General features: G+C 32.8%; 1 non-coding gene across 1 annotated transcript; it reads right to left on the bottom strand.

Moving 5' to 3' along the window:
• Window positions 1–4507: 4507 nt before the first annotated feature.
• LOC105175987 (uncharacterized) lies at window positions 4508–6422 on the bottom strand. The gene is made up of 3 exons (XR_016063774.1): window positions 5691–6422; window positions 5053–5387; window positions 4508–4645 (listed from the first exon to the last, which is right to left on the bottom strand). It is a non-coding gene; the product is annotated as an uncharacterized LOC105175987 (transcript).
• Between the last annotated feature and the right edge of the window lie 883 nt (window positions 6423–7305).

The raw sequence follows: 7305 nt of genomic DNA, 5'->3' as shown, positions 1-7305 counted from the left end.
CCCTGCTCATGGGTCAGTGGATCCTATCTGGCTAGGCTGCTTAGTGGGAGCCCACCTCCTAATGAGTTATTGAAGAAATGAGATTTTTTCTCGATTTCTAATGAGTTACTAACTTTCTCTTTTTATCTACTCTCATCAGTAATAGTGTTGGACTGGTGGAGTAAAAAAAAAAAATAGTCTTAGAAAAAAGATTTTTGTTGCATGTGTTCAACATGTAGGGTGATATCTACTGGCTTATTAGAGGTATTGCCTTGCTAGGCTATTTTTGTAAGGAGAGTCCTTTCGCCTAAAGGAGTCTTATGCATGCGGACTTATTTTAATATATCTCAGAAAAGTAATCAATGATGATTACAGAAGATGGAGAGAAGAGAGTCCATGCCCTGCTCATAAGACACAAATTCCATGATTGGTGGAGCCTTGATAGCTAGAAAAGAGAGACACTAAGTCCTATGCAGATGGGACTGCTAGCTGTTGGTATATTTAAGGTAATTTTTTCCTCTTTCCATTCGGACACTTCCTTTGCTTTTGGGTAAGTTTTCTTCCTCCTTTCTTTTTGATGCCCAGTTTAGACGACATCGACTCATTTTCGTGTGATACCTGGCGGTAGTGGTGGGAGGTAAAGAAGGAGGGAAGAAGAATAAAAAAAAATTAAGATAGGTAAAAAGTATTAATTTTTTAAAAAATTTAGTAAAAATGATTTGATTTATTTAAAATCTAAGAATAATAATAAAACGAATCTATTAAAATTTATTTAAATATATATAATGGTAATTTCAATTCTTTTCTTATATGTCAAAACATGGTAAAACAGACTCTTGAATACATAAATAATAGTAAAAACTATAAAAAAGAAAAAAGAGCATCTGCATTTTAGACGCGTGTGTGCTACTCGCGATTAGTTTCTAACAGGGAGAGGTTTTTATGTTGTATTTAATATTGCACATGGAGATTTCACATAATTTCATTATAACAAAGTGAATATTATGCAATTTGTCATTCATTTATTATTATTTTTAGGAGCAATTGGCATTTTGTACCCTTTTAATTGAGTTTATTTCCACTTTGCACCTTTAAATTAAAAAATTGGTACGGTAGTTTTAAAATTGTAACTTTCTGTCTATCGCACTTTTTATTTTTCTTTAATAATAATCTATTAATCAAAACATGTTGAATTCATGAGTTATACGTTAAACAAAATACTATAAGGATATATATATTAATATAATTTTGAATATATATTGATAAGGATATAAGGAGATGATTATTCCTTGTTTTTATTCCATCACCTCACTCCCCTTTGTCATCTTATTTTATTTTATCGTACTCCCTTTAGTTTATAGTATGTAGATATATACATATATGTGCGTGTGTGTCTGTGCATATCAAATAAAAAATAAAAACAAAATAGTTTTGAGAATGGCATAAAACTGCCTTAGACAGAATGGTTTCTCCATAATTATAGGACGCACGTCTCTAACACATTTGTAGATTTACCACACATACGTGAGATATTGCATGACATGCAAGGGGTTAGTGAATAGAAAATAATAATTGAAGAGATGGTGGCTAATATCATACTTTTGAGATTGAGGTCATGAGAATTATTGTTAAGATATATTATATCTTAATTATGCTTTCAGCATATTTTCTCCAGAAATTAAAGACTACACTATCTTCTTATGTCTGCAAAAAATATTTTCCAAATTGATAAAATACTCAATAAAATATGGGCTTCCTACAACAAATCAGTATCTACTTAATATGTATTAGTTAATAGGTCCAAGAAGCATGGCATCCACGGAAGACATGCTTACTTTTTGACAAATGCCATATAACCAAGTCTATACAATGTTGAGACCTTGTCATTCTGTCTTGAATTTAGCAACTTTTTGCACAATCAACAATTTCGCGATATATAAGATTGCATAAAACAGCTTAAACCAAAGACAACTGATCACGCCTAGTGAGTATGTGTAATACCCCGTGTCTTAACCTTTTGACAAATCTTGATACGAAGAATAATATCAATGTATATGACATATCCAATTAAAATTTCAGATATTTTGCTATGCTGGAGTGCTAAACTTTGGTTATATTTTACGTTTTCCTCATTGGAGTATAAGAACCAAACATGGGCTTGTTCTCATGAACAACATGAGGACAATCCTTTTAAGTCTGATTGTCACTTTCTATTGTTCTTTTTGTTTCTTTGCTTTTGCTATGAGAACCATATCAAGAATTCAAAAATTTAGAATTATTCCAGAGAAACACAGGGGCAAATGAAGGATAGACGACAAAAAATTCAAGAATTAAAAAGTATTACCCAGGAAATGAAAATAAAGCTAAATAGACTCAATTATAAATTCAAGAAACTGGAGAAATTACGGAATATTCACCAGTGGCAGGATAGAAGCGAGACCAGAGCTTGTCCCGAAAGTCGTGATCGGCGGCAAGAATCCGCACCCAGACCCGCTCCTTAATACCGGTCTTGTTATCAAATAGAACCGGCGATGCCAGGCACGAGGAGAACTGGGTTGAGCATGGGGTCAACGTAGGACTGATCAACCAAAATTGCACATTTTCCAAACCAAGGACTGATGGAGAAGGCTGAGGGATGGACGGGAGTCCGATCTCAACGCTGGTGGCCAGCGACGGTGATGGACAGAGGAAGTGAGAAGATGGCTGAAAAAAGGGTTTGTGTTGCAGACAGGAGTGCGGGCGCTTGGGTTATCGGAAAATGATGGGGTTGGGCAGCGAGAGGTCGCCGGAGTATGGGAAGCGGGTCGCCGGTGGTGGTCGCTTGCAACTGTGGCTGGAAGTGAAGATCAACTTCTACGAGACGAGAGAGAGGGGGAAAAATCCCGTGTAGTAGAGAGAAGAAATCTGAACTTTTAATTAACAAGTTTATAAAAAGGCCAATTGTCATTTTGTACCCTTCAATTAAATTTATTTTATATTGTGCACAATTAAATTGTAGTTTGCACCCTCTAATTACTAATTTCTTGTCAAATAACACGCTATATCCAAAATATAATTGGAGTCATTTTTATATTTTTTTTATATTATATATTTAATGAGACAATTAACAAGATGAAAAAAATTGTTGTAGCCATTCGAATATTTGTATAGTAAAGAATTTTTGGGGTCAAATTATAGATTTGTAAAAATGAGGGGGAAACAAATATAATTTTTCTTTTAATATGCATAGACACACACATATATATATATCTACATACTATAAACTAAAGGGAGTACGACAAAATAAAATAAGATGACAAAGGGGAATGAGGTTATATTGTTAGGTTATATTTTATTAATTCTAATTGCCATGTTATTAGAATTTAAATTTATTTTAAAAAAATTATCTTAAGATGATTAGAAGCATTTCACTTGTCTAGCTTATAAAATATTAATTTCCTTCAACTTTATATATGTACTCTATAAATCAAGAGTCTACCATTTTTAAATTTGTTTTAGATTTGATGTTAATTTTAGTTTTATTTGTGTTATGCTTATTAGTAAGAAAACCAAATTCATATGCTACTAAAAAAAAGATAAAACTAATGATAATGAATTGAATGTTGTGACCAATGCAACTATAAGGATACATTTCCTATTAAAGACGGGAATCAAAATTAAACATCAATTACCTTACTTAATCTTGGTCGTTTTAAAATTTTAGGTAATGTTGATAAAGTCAATATATCAAATTGGGGAAGAGTATTATTTTAGTCCGCTAAGTATGCCTAATTTTAATTTTAGTTCGATAATTATGTTCATTGTTGTTTAGGTCCAGCAACTTACGAAATTGTTTACTTTTAGCCCTCTGGCTAATTTTCGGACAATTTTACTCCTACGCAACTTTTGAAAGGCAGTTTTAGTCCATATGACACTCATAGGGGTAAAATTATCCGAAAATCAGCCAGAGGACTAAAAGTAAGCAATTTTATAAGTTGCTGGACCTAAACAAAAATGGACATAGTTATCCGACTAAAGTTAAAATTAAGCATACTTAGCGGACTAAAATAATACTTTTTCGTATCAAATTGATACAAAACATGATGCAGTATTTTGAGAAAATTATAAAAATATTAAACGATGAATAAGAAAGATGGCATTGAAATTCAAATGTCAAAAAAATAAGAGATAATTCATAATGTTATTGGGAAAACCCAAAAATTTCATGAATCACATAGCCACATATTTTGCCATATTCTTTATTTAGCTTTTGAATTTCATTGAATAGAAAGTTTTTACAACAACTTTTTAAAGTTCAAAATTTCATTTATTAAGCACTTTTTAAATTTCAAAATAATATTTCTTGATTCATGAAATACCTAATAGTTTACTTAATTAAATTTTTAAATAATATAATTATTTTATAGAGATAATAAGCATTACGTGCAAGGCACGTGGTTTCTACTAGTTATTACAAAATAACATAAAAAAAAAAAAAAATTTACAAAATTTCAAAATCAAGAAAAAAAAAAAAAAAGCAAAAAACTAGCTACTATTTATCTATACCTTCTCATCAATCTATCCAAGTTAACACCAAAAGATAGTTACCACATATATCATCAATCTATCTTTTTCTCCGCTCCTCTTTCTTGTGATGCAGATACAGAAACACCTAAAACAAACAAACCTGCAATTTAATGATCACAAGTTAAATGTAATATATATATATATAATGGGAAAAGTATTATTTTAGTCCGCTAAGTATGTCTAATTTTAATTTTAATCCGATAATTATGTTCATCTTTATTTAGGTCCAGTAACCTACGAAAATACTTACTTTTAGTCCTCTGGCAGATTTTCGTACAATTTTCCCCTATGAGTGCATTTGGACTAAAACTGCCTTTCAAAAGTTACATAGGAGTAAAATTGTCCGAAAATCTGCCAAAGGACTAAAAGTAAGCAATTTCGTAAGTTACTGAACCTAAACAAAAATGTACATAGTTATTGGATTAAAATTAAAATTAGGCATACTTAGCGGATCAAAAAAATATTTTTTCCCTATATATAATAATAAATGCAATTAACAGCAATTACATGCATGTGAAGGTGGTAGGTCAAGCATAGTGGCCTTTGTATTTTTGGTATCCTTTGCTCTGGTTGTTTCTGAGGGCACAACAACTGATGGAGTAAATGATGCCAACGACGATAAGAATGCAAGTGTTTGCTAGGGACAATATCTTCCATTCTTTCTTTATTTCCTCAAGAGCTTCGATCTTGCAGGACTGGCAGTTGTAGCACAGCTCTGTCTGCACATTGCTCCATGTTCTGCAGTCTGGGTTGGGATCTGCCGGACCCTTTTTCGGCATGTTCCAAGTCGTTGCGTTCTCGAACACTAGCCCGCACACATTTGGTGGCTTGCAGCACCCTGACTGCATACATACATATATGCATGCACATGTGATTTCCTTTTGGTTACTCTTGATTTTGATAGCATTCAAGTGGTTTCTACTGATCTTTTGTGACCATATATGTATAATAAAATAAGGGGAGAATATAAGGAACGTATTGTGGATATTGCAAATAAGCAAATTATTTTTTGTAAAAAAAAAAATAGCAATTTATCTCTTTTTGTTTTAATTCTCGTTTACAATATCACAAAGGGTTGCTTGCGTAATTCCCCAATAAAATCAAAAGGACCATAATAGAAAAAAGAATAGAAAAGGGTCAATTACCTGCATGGAAGACATATATTTACTGTACTGATTCTGATCCTTTCCAGCCTCAAACGAACATAATTTGGTCTGACCAAAACAGACCCTAATCTTATCCCAGTTTTCTTCATTAACCACATAATTCTGCAGCCAGTGCGAGTAATCCCCCAGCTTCCGCTCCCCCAACCCTTTCCCAGATAGCTCCCGCCCGACGCTTTTATTTGTCACGATGATCGCAAAAATGGTGAAGACGATCAACCACAACATGATCAAAAACAAGGTGATGAGATAGAGCCACATGAAGAAGTTGAGACGGCAGCAGGAGCCCAGAAGCCCCATAATGGAAACACCCAGCAGCGCGCCGCCCATCATCAGAAACGGCATTCTCAAGTTCCTCTCGCATGGGGTTTCGATTTTTATGAACAACCATGCCGACATAAGAACCGCAGCAATTCCAGCCACAAGGCTCAAAATATTGAGCAATGTGATGATCCAATTGCTTATACGAACCATTTTCTTTGATTCTTTTTTTTTTTTTTTTTTTCTGTTAAATCAATGGGATGAAGATTGGTTTGATCAGATCACTAGAGAGAAAAGGGCAAAACTCTAGGATCTGATAGGGGACTCTTTTTTACTTTTATTTTTTTCCTTTTTTTGGGTTCTTGATTCGTTGTTTTCTTGTGAAAAGATTGATGTAAAAGAATAAGCAGGAAGAATGGAGGAGGGTTGGGAAAGAGAGAGCTGAATAGCCAGAAAAAGATGGCAAAGAGAGTGGGGAAAGTTTCTTCTACAAGGTTAAATGCAATTTACTTATATGATATGTGAAGTGAGCAAATACCCTTCGATAAAGAAAATGTTAAAAAAATTGCTCTCTGTATTTCAAAAAATAAAGCAAATTACCCCTATCAATACTTTAGATAGGGAGTAATTTGCTATTTTATTTTTTACAAGATTTTTTTCTCTTATTTCTTATATGTCTGAGCGACAAGATGCATTTTTCCCTTGTATAACGGTGAGAAATTGGTGTTTATTGGTCTACTGTAGTAGCTTATTTTGTAGTATGTAATTGAGTCATTGCCACCATTCGTTTTGTTGAAATTTTGTTATGCGTAGACGATATTGAAATTCAAAGTATCATGACTTTTTTAGACTATAAAAAAATCACGCACCGGCACAAACACATGGATGAAGTGGGGTTTTGACGAATTAACCCCTTGAGCTTATATAAATTTGGAGCAAAAATTGCATGTTGACACTACACTTTAGGCCATGGTACTACGGTTGCAAAATGACCTAAAGTGTGGTATCAAAAATATAATTTGCTTTATAAGTTTGTGAATGAGTGGAAGTTGAATAGGTGTAGACCCGGAATTTTGATGACTATATTGGAATTAGACACGTTGCACTATGCTTAAGTTGAGCATGGGAAAGACTTAAATTAATTAGATTTTATCTATCATATGAAGGTTTAGAAAGAAGATAATTTGTAATGGTTAATTACATTTAGATCCTTTTTATAAATGTGAAATTATACTTTTTTTAACGAAGTTTTGAAATTACACTTACACCTCCATTCGAAAATTCTTCTTTTACACCTAAGATTTTGATAAAAACATAGCAAACGATTAATTAAATT

Source organism: Sesamum indicum, linkage group LG13 (genome assembly GCF_026168435.1).
Source record: "Sesamum indicum cultivar Baizhima isolate 11 linkage group LG13, ASM2616843v1, whole genome shotgun sequence".
NCBI lineage: Eukaryota > Viridiplantae > Streptophyta > Magnoliopsida > Lamiales > Pedaliaceae > Sesamum > Sesamum indicum.
The sequence above is the reverse complement of the archived record's forward strand: the minus strand, read 5'-3'. Positions and strand labels throughout refer to the sequence as shown.